General features: G+C 31.3%; 1 non-coding gene across 1 annotated transcript in view; it reads left to right on the forward strand.

Annotated features, from left to right (window-relative positions):
• The first annotated feature begins 18,389 nt into the window (after positions 1-18,389).
• Positions 18,390-20,000, forward strand: part of LOC129962439 (small subunit ribosomal RNA) — a 1,813-nt gene continuing 202 nt past the window's right edge. Inside the window, exon 1 of the ribosomal RNA XR_008783900.1 lies at positions 18,390-20,000. This exon is cut by the window's right edge and continues 202 nt beyond it. This is a non-coding gene — a ribosomal RNA (small subunit ribosomal RNA).

Consider the following 20,000-nt stretch of genomic DNA (forward strand, 5'->3'; position numbering starts at 1 on the left):
ATTATCGAATGGAGAAAAATCAGTTACAGATACTTGTCTCCATTCTTTTTTAAAAATATCTAATCTTATACTTATAATATCTCTCGTTGCCAATAAATGATTTCATAGTATATACAGAAAATAAGTATTTATAATATTGGATGTTTAATAATTCATTATTCATCAAATATACCTATTTTATTCTCTGGGAACAGATGTCGGTTTTATGAAATGAAACAAAATTCGTTAAAATTGTAACTATCCGCACAAGTTAGATGTAGAAATTCTTTACAAAAATAGGTACAGATACTTGCCTTCCTCATTTTTATACCTTCCTCCTTAGTATAAACCCTTTATAATGTACAATAAATCTTTACTGATAAAGATACTGGCTTCCTCACCTTGACAGAAATGTTTTTTTTTTTTTTTTTTTTTTTTTTTTAAAAAATATTCCATACATGTAGTTGCCATGACATTGATTCCGTCAGCGATACATTTGTCTGTTGCAATAATTCAAAATTCATTTACCAAAAAAAAAAAAAAAAAAAAATCAGTTCCAGAAACATTTATTCAATAATGATAAACATTGTAGCTCAATTGAATGATAGCTGACATAACTTGATACGTACAGGCAGTTTATTAGTAAAGAAATGAAAAATTTATATAAAAAAAAAGATTAAATTTAATTCAGCATACAAATGAGTTAATACTTTTTTTTATCCTATTAGAGGAACTCACTTACCTTTTTTACGATATCCTTAACAAAAGAAATGAAATCATTTAATTGTAAATTCAATGAAGGTAACAAATGTTATTGCCGTACAACATTTTTCTTTGTAAACAGTCAGATAAACAATCGTAATTCATTAAAAACGAAAAGTGATAATTATCCGTGTGCACCTCCAAGTATTTTTCCAAACTTCTTTATAATTAAAAAAAAAAAAGCAGAATTTTAGTATGTTATATTAATCAGTGATCCGTTAAAACGTTTGTAATGAATCATTTTCGAATAAAATATCTTATTTCTGAGAATTGCCACCGTGCACAGTAATACAAAATTCAAACATAAGATCGTGATACTTTATCCGTTGCAACGTATCAAATGGATTGTACGCATTAAAAAATAATTGTGGAAAATGATATCCTACTTCTGAGAAACGTTTTCGGATAGGATCATAAATCATTCGGATACGAAACGTTACAATTTAAAAACAATTGCCAATACTGAAAAGTGAAAAAGTTTGAATCTGTAGAGGCTGTATTCTAGCGTCCCAGGATACTTTTCCAGTTTTTTGATTGGAAGACGATTTGCAGCTCGATTTTGCTTCAAAAGGAACTGTGACCGTGTCTGTTGAAATTCATTTCTTGAACTTCGATGGCGGTCTTTTAAACGGAATATTATTTGTAATTTTCATTTGTGTATTTTAGAATGGTGTATATTTTATAACTCATTATTATTTCCTTAAAAATCTGACCTTCATTCTCGTTCCCTGCTGCAGACGATAATTATCACTTCGAACCGAGGATGCAAAAGAGTTTGTTTTTCAACGGAAAGAAATGAAATGGCGTGTAACTTAATCGGTCGTTCTTTTTCAAATTTTCTGTTCCGTAGTTAGTTGCGAAGTATTTATTTTACCAGTTAAAAATAGGAAGTGTCTTTTTATCATATTGTAGTCGTCGAATTCTGTAAGTGTTCTTTTTATTTAGCAATTAGAAAACCAGAAGTGCAGTGCGGGAAAAAAAACAAGAAAAAAAAAAAAAAAAAAAACGCCAACCGGGTGCTTAATTGCGTCATTTTATTCCTTTTTCTAACGCTTCTTTTGGAATATTTTGTGTTTAACACTGTAGCATGTCAACAACTGTTTCCGACGGACATTTCTTTTGGAAGGAAAGTGATAACTGTTTTAGAATCGAAAGTGAAATGATGAATGTGAGCAATTGAGTTATATGTCAGATTATCCTACCATTGGTGTTTTGTTATGACGTGTCAAAATTGTTTTCCAAACATAATCTTGAGATGTTGTTACAAAAAACTGTAATAAAATTTATATAGTTATTTCAATTATGCCATTTGATTCAGGAATTTTGGCTCATTCTGATATGTTGAGAAAGCAATAGAATAAAAAAATTGCAAAAGCTACTGCAGTTGGAAAATGGGTAAGTTTTTCTAAAAAATTTTTCAATGGTTTGTTTGCAGTTTGTATTAAAATCTTATAATGTCATCAGTTTCTTTTATATCTGCTTTTAGTGTTTACGTTCAGATTTTTCATTATATCTGATTTTGTAATTTTGATTCCAATCACTTCAATAAACCTGTTATGTTTAATTGCGTACCAAGTTTCTCGTTAAGTAATCTCCTTGGTAGTATAGGTAGCCCTTTTTGTGACACATTAAAACTTTACTGTTTCATTTCCAAATTTTCTTCCTTTGTGTTCTTCAATTTGTGGATAAATTCCTATTCATTCTTAAATAGATTCATATTCTGCATTCACTTTGTTTTTTTAGAATTGCAAAACAATTCAGCATTCATTGAGTGGATAAGTTCTTGCTATCTAAATAATTCTGACCAAAAAAATTTTTTCTATTAAATTACTCAAAAGTGAAGTACAGTCCTTTCAGCAAGGCGTGTTATTCGAAATTACAATTTTGTACTGATACTTTTGAAATGAATGACTATTTTTTGTTTTGTTTTGAGAGCGAGTGCTGAAATCCTTTCAAAATGATTGAAATTTCATAAATTTTTGGTGCATAAAAAAATACATTTTCTTTTCAAAACTTTGTGTTTTGACCGTGAAAATAATAACACAAGCAAATAAATTTCCTTTAGTCTATATATATTAGACATCAATTTTTGTTACATGTGTATTTTACACACATTCACTTCGTTATACTTTTGTCTTTCAATTTTAGTTGCATGTCTCCCCCCCCCCCTCCCCCATTGCACACTTTCACTATGTTGGTGTGGTGTGGAAGTACGCAGAGTGCAATTTTGGTTCATTTCAATATGTAATTTATGTACGTGGTGTCTTTACAATTCACTAAAGAAGAAGCATAAGTTTCAGTAATGATGCGGACAAATTTGAATTGATGTCTCTTGTTTTCGAGAATTAACTTTGGTATTGTAGTGACCGATTTTAATTGAACATTCTTTTTAGTATTTTCTAAAATAATAACCTATTTCGGTTTAGAGGGAGCCTTTTTCTGATTACAAATTTAAATGTAGTTTTTGTGCATTAAATTCTTAACCCCCCCCCCCCCCCCCATTTTTTAAAGTTTCAACTGTTTATTTCTAGTGTTAATTTCATTAGTTCGCATCTCTTAATGTTAACTAATTTTTTTGGTTGCATATATTTCTTTTAAATGAAATCAAATTGAAAAATGAACTGCTTGTTTTTGTTTTGTTTTGAGAGCGAATTCTGAAATCATTTCTGATTGCTTGAAACCCCTTGATTTTTTATAAATTTTGAGTGCATGAAAAATACTTCCCCCCTCCCCCCAATTTGTGTTTTGAATGTGGAAATAATATCACGAGTAATCAACTTTCTTTTAATTACATTTTTGGTTTTCGCTCTTCCTTGCATGCATCTTTTGACCATTCCCCCCCCCCCCAATTACAATTTTGTGCTGATAGTAGTGAAATGAATTCAATTTATTTTGTTTTGTTTTCATGGAAAATGATCAAATCTTTTCTAAATGATTGAAACATCTGGAATTGCATAAAGTTGTGGTGCATAAAAAATTAATTTTGTTTTCAAAATATTGTGTGTGTGTATATATATATAAATATTAGACATTAATTCCAGTTGCATGTGCTTTTTACACAAATTCACCCCATTATACTTTTGCCTGTCAATTTCACTTGCATGTATATCTCTCTCCCCCCCCCCTGCACATTTTCACTGTGTTGGTGTGGTGTGGAAGTATGCAGCATGCAATTTTGGTTCGTTTACATGTGTAATTTATGCACAGTGTGTCTTCACGATTCACTTCAGAAGTATATTATCTAAATTTCTCTATTGATTCGAGCAATATTAAATTCACATCTCCTGTTTTCATAAATTAATTTTCATATTACAGTGTCTTAATTTAAGTGAACATTCTTGTTAGTATTTTACAAATTAAGTATGTATTTTGTGCATATCCCCCCCCCTTTATCTAGTTTTCATTCCATTTCGATTTATCAGTTCACATCTTTTAATATTCAATATCATTTTATGTTGTAATTTCTTTTTAATAAAATTTAAGATGTTTTCATTTTATTGATTCTATTCAATATGTTCATGTGGTGTGGAAGCTGTTATATTTCCATTGAATTTATTTTAATATGCCTTTTTCTCATTTGTACTTTTGTGTGTTCATTACGTGACATGCTCAATAAATTACTATTATCATTAAGAGTGTCATCCCCCCCCCACACACTCAATGATTTTGTTCCTTTTAATTTTTTAAAGTCCTTGAAGCAACGTGTATAATTTATAATTACAAATTTCTACTGCTACGTGTGGAATGAATGAATAAGTATTTGATTTGTTTTGAGAGCGAGTGCTGAAATCATTTCTGGCATCTCATAAATTTTTGGTGAATAAGAAATGAGTCTTCTGTTCCAAATTTGCTGTTTTGACCATGAAAGTTATTTCATGAGAAAACAACTTTTATGAAATCAACTTTGTTAAATTATATATTTGGTTTTAATTTTGCTTGCATGTGTCTTAATTCTCACACACACACATTCACTGTGTTGGTGTGGTGTTGAAATATGCAGGATACAATTTTGGCTCATTTCCATATGTAATTAATTCATGTGCATGATGTTTTTATTATTTATTAAAAAAACATGTTCCATAAATTTCTGTATTGATTCGGACAATATTGAATTAGCATCGCCAATTTTTATGATTTAATTTTGGTATTGTGGTTACTGATTTTAATCGAACAGTCTTCTTCTAATAAGTAACAAATGTATTTCCGCTATTGGTTTTAGATGGAGTATTTAAATAATTGTTTATTAGAATATTACTTTTGTGCGTGATTCACCCCCCCCCCCCCCCCAAAAAAAAAAGATGTTTCAGTCTTCTTCCTTTCACTGTTTCTTTTTTTTACATGTTCATTCCTAGTGATAATTTCATTTCGAGTTATTAGTTTAAATCTCTTAATGTTTACTACCATTTTATGTTGTAAAAAAAAATTTTATGAAATTAAGGATGGTTTCATTTTATGAACTCCATTCATGTGGTGTGAAAGCTGTCAGATGTCCATTCAATTTTTCTCCATATGCATTTTCCTCATTTGTGCTTGTTGTGTGTTTTAAGTGTCGTGCTCAATAAATTTATGCAATCATTCAGAATGTTACCTCCCCCCCCCCTTATATTTTTTTATAGTGTTGTATGCCAGTTTAATTTTTTAATTTATTTTCTAAGAACTAAAGAGATAATTTTGTTTTTACAGTGAACGTTGAAATAGTTTTAAAAAAATGGTCATACAAGATTTCTTTTATTCCATTTAAAAGATGTTATTTTGTTTATTTTTAAAAAGCTTTTCTTCCTGCTGTACTATTAATTTCATGTTCATTAATTGAAGTTTAAATTTTTTTAATGTTATTGCTTTTGGTTTCATGCCTTATATATATATGCGTATGAAATTATAGATGTTTTGTTTGCAATGACTTTATCTGTATAGTGTTGGTGTGGTGTGACAGCTGTCAGAATGGCATTTGAATGCATTTTTTTATCCATTCTGCATGTTCTAGTTTGCTTTGTGTTTCTGATGTCTTAACGGATCACATTATATCAATTGATCAAGATAATATTGCTTTATTTTTTCTTTCAATCCTGTTTATATATGTGTCAGTTACTTTTTCAAAATGCATTTAATAATAGGTTAATTTGTTTTATTCTTTATTTCTTTTAAGCTAAAAATTTATTATTGTATAAAGTTAGTTACTCGTTAACACGTGTTTATTCTATAGAAATATTCGTATTAGAATATTAAAGGAAAGTGACTGGTGGTTTGTTGACATTCTCTGAAACAGTGATTAACAAGTTCATGTAATACAAAAATTCACTGAAACATTTTAAATTCAGTGAAGCACATAAAAAACAATGTTTACAATTGATTTGGTTAGGATTTCTTTGAAATCTTTTTCGAAAACAAATATTTTATTTTGTATTGAATAATAAATATCTTAAATTATTATTTGTTATAAAAGTTCCCCCCCCCCCCCTTCAATTGCATTAAACTGAGATTACCACTGCTTACTTTACTAATGTCTTCATAATGTCAGTTTCTTTAAATAAAAAAAAATAATGAGTATGATATATCTTATTATTATTTGGACACGCTTTGAAGAATTTTAAGCTTTGCATGGTTCATAGCATTTGTAGTTCAATTCCCCCCCCCCCCCCCCATATTCTCTGGTTGCTATAAAAACAAAAACTGTTAGTAAAATGAAACGCTTCTGCTTTCTTTCAAAAAATTTTTTTATTTTCTGGTTCTACAAATGAATTGGTAGTTCTGCTTTGAAAGTAGCAACCAGGTAAGTTGCAGAAAAGACATAAAAATGTTAATATCCTTGAAACAAAATATTGTTCAGTGTAATGTTCTTATAAGATGATTTTAAGTTTATATAGTGTTTTGTTAATCCTGCTTTGTCTATATATGAATTGCATGACCACTCCCACCTTACTTTTGTTTTGCACATAAAATTCATATTTTTAAATTTTGCTTTGTACATTTATGCAAGCTTCATCACCCAACTGCATATTTCCTTTGTGTTGTGGAAATTTATTTGGATATTGAAGTGTGAAAACCTTCATTACTTGCTTTTTGAATGTAAAATCACAGTGTGAAAGATTTGTTTATGTATGTGACATGATATCAAAATGTACTGTTTTGATGATGCTAATTTGTTTGTTTCTGTTTTGCAGAAAATTTTAACATTTATCAATATGAAATTTTATGAAAAATTAAGTGCATAATTGTTTCTTCATGTGAACTGTAGGTTTGTATCTTTTCTTTTACTTTAAATGAGTTATAATACATCTAATTGCATCTATTTAGCTAGTAAGGAATTTTGGGATTAGTAGGTCTAATGAATAACAAAATGAGTTTAAGTTTACATTTGGAGCTTATATTGTTTATTAAAGTGATAATTCTTATTTTTTATTATAAAACAGGTTATTACCCCCCCCCCCCCAATTTACATTCCTCGCCTTTAAAAGTATACATTTCCTTCCAATGTATTTAATCCATTAAATGCTTGACAGTATTATATTGAATTTAATATTTTTATGGTGAAAATAATCATTTCTAAAGTTTCCCTCCTTTATATTTAATTCATGAGTTGTGTATTGCACTTGACTGAAAATATTGAAAAAAAAAAAAAATTCTTATGTATAGACTTCTGTTTGACATTTTTAAAAAATTAATAATAATAAATGTTATAAGGAAAATAAAATAAAAAATGTATTTGGTAAAAGAAAATCTTAAATGCATATGAAGAAAAGAGAAAAAAAAAAAAAAAAGTTCCGATGAATAACTGAAATTAAAATTCTTCTGTTTAAAATTCCTTTTCTAAAATTAAAAAAAAATGTAACAATCAGTTCCGATAGATAAAAAGTTTGTTGTCATTTTTCTCTTCGGGAGGGGAAGTAAATGTACAATGTTGCCATTCATGAAATGAGTTGTTATTATTGGAAACTGAATAGACACCGTAGCGGTCATGGTGAGTAAGTCATCCTACACCACTGATTGGTTCGATGGGATCCGAACATGTGATCGCAATCTTAATTATTTCTTTGCTAGGCGGTTGAATCCTGATTAACTGTTAACCGAACTGATTTCAACGGCTCTTCATTTGAATTTCATTTGTCCGTTGGTTGTCGGCGTGTGTGCTCTTCCATTGTTTGTGCTTTTCTAGAAATCTTTTTTAATTTCTAATTAATTTTTTTTTTTCTTTTGTAGATGGATGTTTTGCATATTTACTGAGCGGATTTCCTCTTCAAGAATGAGTTTTATGGATTGCGTGTGTTTCAAGATTAAAAGAGAAACTGCCGAAAAGAATGTCTTTGTGTGCGAGAGAGGTTTGAAGAAGATTTTAATTTTGTTTTCATCTGTGATGAATTCTAATTCCGAAGTGTTTGTGTATGATGATTTTTAACAACTAGTCGAAGCTGAGTGAATTTCCCGGATGATATGTGTGAAAGTCATGCTGAGAAATATTTCTATCTGTGCTAGAAAAGTTTGAAGTTCATTCATTGACCTTCAACTTCCATATGTTGCGACTTCTTTTTTAGCACATTTTGTGATTAACAAGAATGGAATGCTTTCACTGGTTTATCCTTCATGAGAATTGAAATTTTGACAGTGAAATTAATTTTGCTTTAAGAAGGATCATTTTTAAAAATTGCAAGGTAAGTGTTTATTTTTTTATATGTATGTTTGTTATCTATGTTATAACTTCTGTAATATGAATTTTGAACGTAGTGATGATACATCTTAAAAACATTGGCATTTTTATTCAATATTGAAATTTATGCATCCTTTATTTTCTTAATACAAGAAAAATTTAATTATATAACCCTTCCATAATATGAATTGGAAATCAATTTCTTCTTGTAATAACTGGATGCATATTTGATTTAGTAATGAATTCACTTATACATTTCATTTTATTAATACTTAGCTTTTTTTTTCATTAATTGCTATTCCACTTTTGTTTCTCACGTATGATGAAGTACTTTGCTTTTGTAGTCTAATTGTTCATATATACAAGAAATCATTTTCCTTTACTATTGACTTGGTGTATATTAATATTACAATTTAGATTTAGTTTTATTTATATTGATTTTTCACTTCTTATTCTAGTATAGTGTAGTACTTTTGCTTTAGTATTACTTAATAACATGTACAACCCTTTTATGTAATGAATAAGAAATCAATTTCCTTTATAAATGGCTTGGTGCATGGTTAATTTTATTCAGTTATTTAATATTATTGACTGCTCAATTCATAATATGATGTAATTTTACTACAGTGTTGAAGTGATAACAAACAGTTTGAGTAATTGTTAAAGTTTATACTGTTTATTATTTAATTTTGCAACAATATTTTTATTATGTGCAGTGAATTAGTTTATTTATTAATAGTTTCGTGATAATTTAACTTATTTGATTTTAGTGTAACCTTAATATATACAAAGAATTTTATTATAATCAATAGAAATTAAGTGAAATAGTACAGATTAATCGTGAAATTAAAATACGCATTAACTTAATTGACAAAGCAAGAAATGAAAATTTAAGAAGAATGAAGACAAAGAAGCATGATGTGTCTTGACAAGAAGAGAATGCTGTGCCATGTTATCCTGTGCACCAAGCAACTTGGATGGGAAAGGCGAACTCCCCTTCATTCCTGTATTCCACTTTTCAATCCTGTGTTCATTCGGCATGGCACTTAGTACGTAACCGGAGGGTTGCTTTTCACCTGCACGATGCTTTGCTGTGTTATCCTGTTCACCCGTAGATCTTGGAAGAAAGTTGTGGGTTTTGTTTCATTCCTGTGTACACCTGTCTTGGATGAAAATGTCGTCCCTGCACTTTGAAAATATTAGGAGATTTCTGTGGGTGAATAAAATGCTCGATTTCTGGCATTTGCTTATTTCACTCTATTTATTTGTAAACAAACATTTTGCTTTTTTTATTTATTTCATTTATCTCCTATGAGCAAAAATTAAATGTTTATTTTCAATTTTAAGCTTACTTTTGCATAAATTAATTACTTCTCATTGGATTATCAACTATTTATTTATGGTATCTTTTCTGTGGCCTGAATCCAAATGGGAAGCACCTATAGGCTTGTTTGTTATCTTAAAGGAACAAATCATTGAGTGTTTTCTCTTTGGATAAGGCCATAAAGGTATTTCTTAGTTACATGGTTGGAAAAAAAAATATATAGTATTGTAAGTTATGCATATATTCATGATTAAACTGTTAGTTATTGAAATAATTAATTAAATTTTTATTATTAGTGTATAGTTAATAATTTTTTTACTAGCAATGTATGCTGTTATCTCGATATCTCTTCTTCGCTGTACTGTGTTTAAGTAATTCAGGTTATTTATATTATAAGAGTTGTTTTTAGTATTGGAAAATGATTTAAATATTGATTGAAATTATACTGACATTTCTTTTTAAAGTGGAAGAGTTAAGATCTAACAATAAAACTTAATTCAGTTTCACAGTGTGCACCCCCCCCCCCCCTTCTTTAAGAATGCCAACTTTTAATTTAAGCCTATTTATTGTAAATTAGTGAAAACAAAAATCAATTCATTGTTGTTTTTTCTCCCTTCGTTTAGTTGTGTTTTTCCTAATTTCAAGTATATTCAGTAGAAATTTGTTTCTGTTTTTAATTTGAATAGTATTGGATTTCTCGAATCCTGTCGAGCAGTGTCCAAGTACATATTCTTTCCATTTTTTCTTTTTATTGCACATCTTTCATGTGTAGGTGATATATTTGTTTACTAAATTTATTTCTATATAATTTGAATTAGTATATTCATTATTGTTTTTCCTATGTAAATAAATGTTGCTTCATCAGTACTGTTTTGTTTGTTTGTTTACATTTTGACACACTAACACATAACATTGTTTTTATGCATTGAGCTTTGATATATAACATATCCTTCATATTAATTAAGTTAATTGTTGAAAAGTAGAAGTGTTTTTAGCAAATTTAATATAAATCTTAATGTTTATTTGAATTTATTTCTTAATGTTTATGTTTTCACATATTCACTATTCCATGTCTTGATGTGTTGTTATGCATATTTCTTAAATTCCTAATGCAATTTTACATTCATATTATTTTACATATGACAGTGAACAGAAGTATCCTTTAGAAATCAAAAATTATCAATGAACTTATCTTCCAAGTTTCTGTGGTCTTGTTTTGGTTATGCATGTTGTCAGTTTTTACACCCAAGTGTTTAGAAAATGTGAGTTTTTATGACTGTTTACTTTTTAATTTATAAATAAGTTCTCAATAGTTTGCAGAATTCAATTTCATAATTGCTATCTTGTGAGAGATTTCACTCAAAAATAGTATATTGGTTAGTTTAGGTGAGTTATAAATTTTAGTTATGTATGGACATGCGGGTTGATTGTTGGCATACTGTATTACCTTAATGCTATATTTATGGATTCTGTGAAGAATATTGTTTGAAATTTACCCACTTTCAGATATTTGATTCAATTTTCTAAAGAAATATTAGCAGAAATGGTGTTTGTTTGGTGTTGTGTATGGCTTTTGTACTCTGCCGGTATTGCTCGTCACTTAAGTTTTTACATGGTTTTTAAATTTTTAATGCTTGGGAAGTTTTTTGAAATAATTTGCACTGTTCAATTTAATGTGTTTGATTTTGTAAGAGGTTTCATTTTGGCAAGGCAGATTATTTGGTTCACTGCACTTAATTGTTTTTGGTGGAGGCAAATCTTGAATAGCTGTTGTTGTGTTGCGATTATTTTGAATTGCATGCTGGTGATTAACTTATTGAAGTTTTTGTGACATTGAAGTTGATGATTTCTACATATGAGAAGAAGTTAAATGTTTTTGTTGATTATTATTTCATTTCTGGTAGTCTTTGTTTATATAGATTTTCCATATTTGGATTACTTGGGATATTCAATTTAATTGTTTATAATGTGATTACATCATCCTAGCAAGTGTAGTTGAAGGTGAAAGAGTGTTATTATCTCATCAACAACTTTATTTTGTAAAGATGAAGTCTGAATATTGAATGGGCATTTAGGATCCCCCCCCCCCTTTCTGATGGGAGTTATCAATGAGTGAAGGCATGTCAACTGAACTTCATATCCTATTTTTTATGAATGAAATGAAGAAATTTTGAAAAGATATCTACTTTGTTATGCTCTAACATGGAAGAAGAATGTATAGTTATATGAAGCAGTTTTATAGTATAGAGAAGATGAAGTTTGTGTACAGTGTAAATGACAACAACAAAAAACAACCTTTACTTTCTACTGAACATAAGAGAAGACAAACTGGAACATAGATGCCACTCTTCTGAAATGATATGTTGATCATTTTCTTCATACAAAGAGATGCTGGAAGACAACATATATGAAAGCTGTTTCAAAGATTTTTAGTGGAAAAGACTTGTTTTGATGAAAATCCATATGAAACATTCCTACACTGAGTTTTTGGATAGGAGTCTGGGGAGTTTGACTGATTTCACAATGTTAAATACCATATTGTTCACTGTGTTAGATGTTAATTCATGATTTCCATGAATAGTTAATTGTTACTATTTAAATACATGCAATTTTTGAATTCTTTAGAAACTAAATACAGTATAGTTATGAACACTATTAAATGCATTGTTACATCAACAATAATGCCCAGTAACAATATATGATTCTATAATTCTTAGCTAACTGTAAGCAACAGAGAATATTGTTCTTAATACTTTTGAACACATTGTTACATCAACAATATTAAAGGCAACAATGAAGAACAAATGATATATGTGAATAATAGTATTAAAATCTCTTCATTAACAAGGTGTTTTGATATTTGCTTCATTGAAGAAGGATCATAATGAGGTAAGTGGATTTCAGTTTATGAATACTGTATTTGACACACTTGTAAACAAAAGAGTGTTAGAAGATTCCACGACAACATTCAATTAACAGTGTCTGCTCCTTTTTTTTTAGGCCAAGTATGAACTGTAATAGTTTTAAAAATAGTACTTTTATGAATATTTGAGTACACTACATTCAATATTTTTTTTTTTCACATTAAGGATATTAAATGAATTTGAATCACTCATACAAACTTGCAATGCTTCTTCGTAGAACATTATTCATTCCTACGTATTGACATACCATTTTAACCAAATTAAATTGATTGCAATTAAAATATATATTAATTACACTTCTTTTCTATATAAGGAATCTGAATTTATTAGTAATATTTTTGATTACATATCTTTTTTTTTATGTTTGAACTATGCTTTAGAATAAGATTTCTTCTGTCTCGTTGTACTGAAATGCAGTGTTATTGTATTTTAGACAAAATTTCATAAATATTTTCACAAAAAGTGTTTTAATTTGAAACACACATGATTTGAAGGAGGATAATAATGAGGTCAATGGATTTAATGGTTAGAAAAGGTCTCATTTTCACATTTGTGAGTAGAGAATTACTACGAGGATTCCTCGTTGACATTCAAGTTGGAGTGTGCACTACTTATATTTAAAAAATTTGTAGATAAAGTACATCAGAAAAAGAATTTTCATTGATAATAAGAGTTCTACTGTGCATTCATAATTTTACTAACATTAAGGCTAATATAGGTATTTCAGTTACTTTCATCTAAACATGTCATGTTTCAACACAGAATATTCTTCATCGTTACATATACACAGATCATTTTCACCAGATTTAAGAACTACCAATGAAAAAAACGCATTACATATAATTTATTACTTTTTAAAGATAGTGAATTTAATAGTAATTTGAAGTTAATGTATCTTGTTATGTTTAATGCTTTTTAATAATAATGTTAATAGTGCACATGCATTATGTTTGAAAATAGAATTGACTTTATTGTACTGAACTGTGCATTTATTGAATTTCAGACAAAATGTGACAAATATTTGAAACAATGTATCATTGAAATGATTATTATAATGTTTGTTTACATATCAGAGACAATATAGGTCTGTTTGATATCAATGGTTTGTGACTAAAATGGTGAAGGAAGGATATACCATTCAATACACAATCATATAACTGTATTATACATTTACTTTTATAATATAAATACTTGTATGTGTTCTTTTCTCAATAACAAGTACATTTGACATTATTTAATTGTTATTTACAAGAATAAACCTTACAAGTAACTGTGATAGTTTAATGCGTAAGCTTGTTTCGACAAACAGTATTTACTGAATTATTGAAAATCATAACCTAGCACATTAGAAACATTTCACATATCATTAACATAAAGAAATGACAATTACTATGTTTGTTAATGTTTTGCATTAATTAAAGAATAATCATTTTACATGCAGCTTTATATGTTGTATGCACTTACATGTTTAGCATTCAGATGGTTGTTATAATGTTTGTGTACACATAAGAAACAATTAAGGTTTTGTTGATATCAATGATATGTGACAGAAATGGGATTGGAAATATAAACCACTCAGCATGTAACTGTCTTACACATTAACCTTTTTAATATTTAAACATGTAAGATGTCTTTCCTAAATAACAAGTACATTGGACACTTTTTGAGTATTCTTTACATTAATAAAACTTACAAATAACTGGCATAGTTTAATGTGGATGTTTGTTTCGACAAACAGAATTAACTGAAATGTTGAAAATAATAGCTTAGTGTTTGTACTTAGCACATTATTCTAACAATGTTTACATTTAAAAAAAGAAGATGACAATTACAATGTTTTACAGAATAATCATTTTATATGCAACTTCATATATAAGTTATATGCACTTGTATGTTTATAGTTAACAGTTTATAAGTATTTTATTGCATTTCACATAACACTAAATGTAAAAATGGGTAAATTTCATATAGATTAAAGAACATGCTAACTTAAACATTTGATGAAACATGAGAAGCAATTAATGTATTCTTATTGTAAACACTGTATGAAGAAAGAAGAATCTTGCAGACATATTGCAATTGTAAAAAATACTCTTAATAACTTCTTCATTGGATGTTCAAACTTTATGCCTGAATTTAACACAATGTAAGTAATTTGTATTGTTCCATTTGATACAGTGTTTACATGAACAATGAATGAAACATTTCACATGAACAAAAGAATGCATTACAACATTAAGAGTTTACAATTGTTATGTAAGGTAAAATTACACACAGGTTGGGCTTTTATAGAAACATATTTATATAGCTTGTTTCAACATGTAATAAGCACTTGCTAATTGCAGCTTCAAACTATAATACAGTGCATTTGACATGACATTGAACTTTAGAAACAACTTGTAACATGTAGAAACAATTCTCATTAAGTAAACAAGAAGCTGAACATAATAATATAGATACTGGATGAAACATTTGAAGAAATCTATGTATTCAATCATTGTAAATATTGTATAAAGAAGCTATATATTAATTAAAATTGGAAATAACAATCTTAATAATGTATGCCTCTATTTAACACAATATAACTAAGACATTACACTTCATACAATGTTTATATGAATAAATACATACAAATTTTATATTAATATTAGATAGAGGTTACAATTTCAGTGTAAGGTTAAATTTCACATGTACTTAATAGTAATCATATAAGTATTATCTATTTATATAATCTGTTTGAACAAGTAATAAACACCTATGAGTAGAATCCACAAACTGTATGTTTGTATTTAACATGAAATAAGTATGTCATCACATTTTGAACAAGATTAAACCTAAACAACTGGAAATAGGAGAAAGGTATTGCATTTCACACTGTATTACAAGTAAAGAATGGGAACATTTGGCACAGTTTGAAGATGAAGCTTAGTTAAGATGAAACATTCTTTGAATGTAAATGTTGTTTGAAGAAATGGGAACCCACACATAAATTATAGTTGGACAAAGGACTCTAAATAATTTATCTATTTGATTGACAAGCTTTCTGCCTGTATTCAACAGAATATAACATAAAATTAAACACTAACAAGATAATGCTGTACATGAAAACAACATTAATATTAGAAAAGGGTTACATTTACAGTGAAAGTAAACAATATACATTCATTACATTACAGCCAACTTGTTTGAACAAGTAATATGCATCTATAAATTGTATTTACCTGAAGATGAAGATTTCCTTACATTATAAACAACATTTAATAATTAGAACAACCTGTTATATGATGAAACATTTCACACTGATTAAAGATGAAGCTTACAGACATACTGAGTATAATCATATAGATTCTTGAAGAAATGTATGCATTCTTTGATTGTAAATAGTACATAAAGAATCTGCACACAAAATATAGGTGGTAATAACATTTTTATGCAGAAATTTGTTGAATTTACAAACCATATCTTTGCAAAGTAACATTACACATTCATTTAAGACTTGAGCTTTCTTTATACAACTGTTACCTCTTCATATCACTTCTTTCCACAAGTAATAAGCACTAATGTGTTGAATATCCAAATTGTATGTTTGAATTTTACATAATATAATGATTTCACTCAACATGAATTGTGAAAACAACTTGCACTATGAGTAAACATTTCACAAGTGATTAACCATGAAGCTAAATTTCAAATAAATGAACAATATAACTGATACTAGATGAAACATGAAGGGAGATGAATGTTTATCACTATACACAAAAAAATGCAGTAAGAAATCATACTCTTATGCATTAATAAGTTGAATATACAAGCCATATACTTGTATTTATCACACTATAAGAATATCTTTACATTTAACACAATTTTTACATCAATGAAAGTTTACAATATCAGGAAATATTTTGCATTAGTGAAAGATTCAGCTCATTAATTAACTGAATGAAAACATTCATTCACAAATAATTGATATTGAATGTTACATGAAGGAATACATTTATATTAAAGCTTGCACTCAATTATATGTTCAATTTAACATATTAAAAGATAGTATTTGTGCTTAGCTCAGTATTTAAAGTAGAAATTGTTTGAATTTGAAAGACATTTCATCTTTTATACTCCTTAAAGAATTTAGAAGATACACTACACATTGTATGAAGGAAACTAAACAACTTGTGCATTCATTAACACAATTTGACCTACTTTGAAGTTCGTATGAAGTATACAAGAACATTTACAGCTTTTACTTCAATAATTTGACATTCTTTACACCAAACTGAGTTCTAAATAAGAATTACTTCAAAGAACACTTGGATTCTTTCTTCGAATGCATATAAATATGAACTTTACCAGACATTTATCTTAATTTACTAGAATTTAAGTGCTTGACCTACTTTTAAGTTTGAATCAAGTATTTAACAACATTTAAAGGCTTTATTTCATTATTTTTATAATATTTACACCAAATTGAGTTCTAAATAAGAATACATTCTGCAAATACAGGTATTTAACTTAATTTCAGCGTATTAAAACTCTATAAATTTGTATTTGAGTGAATTAACATGTTACTTGACATTTTAAATTCAGAAGCATAAACAATTTCATAAATATCAATAAAAATTCACAAAAAGTAATTGAAGAAAATTCAAAATGTAAACATTTTAAGGAAAAACGGAGATGCGCGATTTTCGGCAAAGTCCTAATAGGAGCACGCGATAAGGTGAAATTTTCTACTAAGTCCGACGATGTGAGAAGTCGCGTTTTTCAGCAAACTCCAAATCAGAACGCGCGATAAGGTGATAGTCGCTTCGCTAGTTTTCCGTCAAAGTCCGACGATGTGAGATTTTCGGCAAAGTCCTAACCGGAGCACGAGAAAGTGAGAAGTCGCTACCCGAGATTTCCTTCTAAATGCAAATAGGGGAGAAGTCGCGATTTTCTTCAAAGTCCAATCACCGAGAAGAGCGCTAAATACTACGTCGCACTAGTTTGGCGAAACGGGTTGCCAGTGCACAATTTTTATTATTTTCGCCCACGGCGGCTTCTTCCGGTCGCCTGGTGGCTGGGCGAAGCGCGCGCCACTCGCGATCACGAGCGGAACGTCGGGGATCGTCCGTAGCCCTATATGAGTAGCAGGTGACTGCTGGAAACAGTGGTCGATCGCGAGACAGAATGCGTTTTAAAAACGCGTCGTAATCTCGCGAACCTGGCTTAGGTCTCGGCAACGGGATTGGGTTGTTAGTACCGGTTGGCTACCTCCGGGAAAGCGGTCCTCTAACGTTGACGGTGGGTCTGTCGTGCCCGATCGGATCGGTTCTCGGTTCGTGATGGGTCGGTCGGACGCTGCCTCCGGGATCGAGGGTGTTATTCTTCTGCTACTAAGGCTGCGATCGGCGGGGAAGTATTCTCCGTCTTTCCGGCCGCTTCCAAACTATCTCAGCCTCTCTGCGAGCGGCTCGGCCCCCGTGCCGTTGACGCGACGAGCAGAACCGTACTTAAAGGAATTGATTGGTTTTCTGCATCTGTGTCCAGCGCACATATCTTCTCGATGCCTCCGCACTCGCCCCGCGGCGTTGAAGCCGTCGGGGAAGTCGTGAGACTATAGAACCTCTGTAGATTGCACGGGGAATACCTACACAAAAAGCGAGATTGACTGAGGGATCCTCCGTAGTCGAGGCGTCCCCCGCGACCATGACGGTCGCGACTCGTGAAATGTAAGGCTTCGGAGTGCGTTCCGAACGTTCTGATGATGAACGACGGAAGTTACCTGGTTGATCCTGCCAGTAGTCATATGCTTGTCTCAAAGATTAAGCCATGCATGTCTAAGTACATGCCGTATTAAGGCGAAACCGCGAATGGCTCATTAAATCAGTTATGGTTCCTTGGATCGTACCTTACTACTTGGATAACTGTGGCAATTCTAGAGCTAATACATGCAGCAGAGCTCCGACCTTCGGGAACGAGCGCTTTTATTAGACCAAAACCAATCGGGCCTCGTGTCCGTCTCTTGTGGTGACTCTGTATAACTTTGGGCTGATCGCACGGGCTCGTCCCGGCGACGTATCTTTCAAGTGTCTGCCTTATCAACTGTCGATGGTAGGTTACGCGCCTACCATGGTCGTAACGGGTGACGGGGAATCAGGGTTCGATTCCGGAGAGGGAGCCTGAGAAACGGCTACCACATCCAAGGAAGGCAGCAGGCGCGCAAATTACCCACTCCCAGCACGGGGAGGTAGTGACGAAAAATAACAATACGGGACTCTTTTGAGACCCCGTAATTGGAATGAGTACACTCTAAATCCTTTAACGAGGATCCATTGGAGAGCAAGTCTGGTGCCAGCAGTCGCGGTAATTCCAGCTCCAATAGCGTATATTAAAGTTGTTGCGGTTAAAAAGCTCGTAGTTGGATCTCAGCTCCGGCCGGACGGTCCGCCTACCGGTGGTTACTGTTCGCTGCCGAGCGTTCAGGGGGCTTCTGTCTATGATCTTCACCGGTTGTGGGCGGAGACCCTCACGTTTACTTTGAAAAAATTAGAGTGCTCAAAGCAGGCGCGACGCCTGAATAATTGTGCATGGAATAATGGAATAGGACCTCGGTTCTATTTTGTTGGTTTTCGGAACACGAGGTAATGATTAAGAGGGACAGACGGGGGCATTCGTATTGCGACGCTAGAGGTGAAATTCTTGGACCGTCGCAAGACGAACTACTGCGAAAGCATTTGCCAAGAATGTTTCCATTAATCAAGAACGAAAGTTAGAGGTTCGAAGGCGATCAGATACCGCCCTAGTTCTAACCATAAACGATGCCAGCCAGCGATCCGGCTGTGTTCCTCAAATGACACGCCGGGCAGCTTCCGGGAAACCAAAGCTTTTGGGTTCCGGGGGAAGTATGGTTGCAAAGCTGAAACTTAAAGGAATTGACGGAAGGGCACCACCAGAAATGGAGCCTGCGGCTTAATTTGACTCAACACGGGAAAACTTACCCGGCCCGGACACAGGAAGGATTGACAGATTAAGAGCTCTTTCTTGATTCTGTGGGTGGTGGTGCATGGCCGTTCTTAGTTGGTGGGGCGACTTGTCTGGTTAATTCCGATAACGAACGAGACTCTAGCCTACTAAATAGACGTTCCCATCCTCTTGTAGTGGGACGTTCTTCTTAGAGGGACAAGCGGCGTTTAGCCGCACGAGACAGAGCAATAACAGGTCTGGGATGCCCTTAGATGTCCGGGGCCGCACGCGCGCTACATTGAAGGAATCAGCGTGTGCTTTCCCTGTCCGAAAGGACTGGGTAACCCGTTGAACCTCCTTCGTGCTGGGGATTGGAAAGTGTAATTGATTCCATGAACGAGGAATTCCCAGTAAGCACGAGTCATCA

The sequence above is a fragment of the Argiope bruennichi genome, chromosome 2 (assembly GCF_947563725.1).
Source record: "Argiope bruennichi chromosome 2, qqArgBrue1.1, whole genome shotgun sequence".
NCBI lineage: Eukaryota > Metazoa > Arthropoda > Arachnida > Araneae > Araneidae > Argiope > Argiope bruennichi.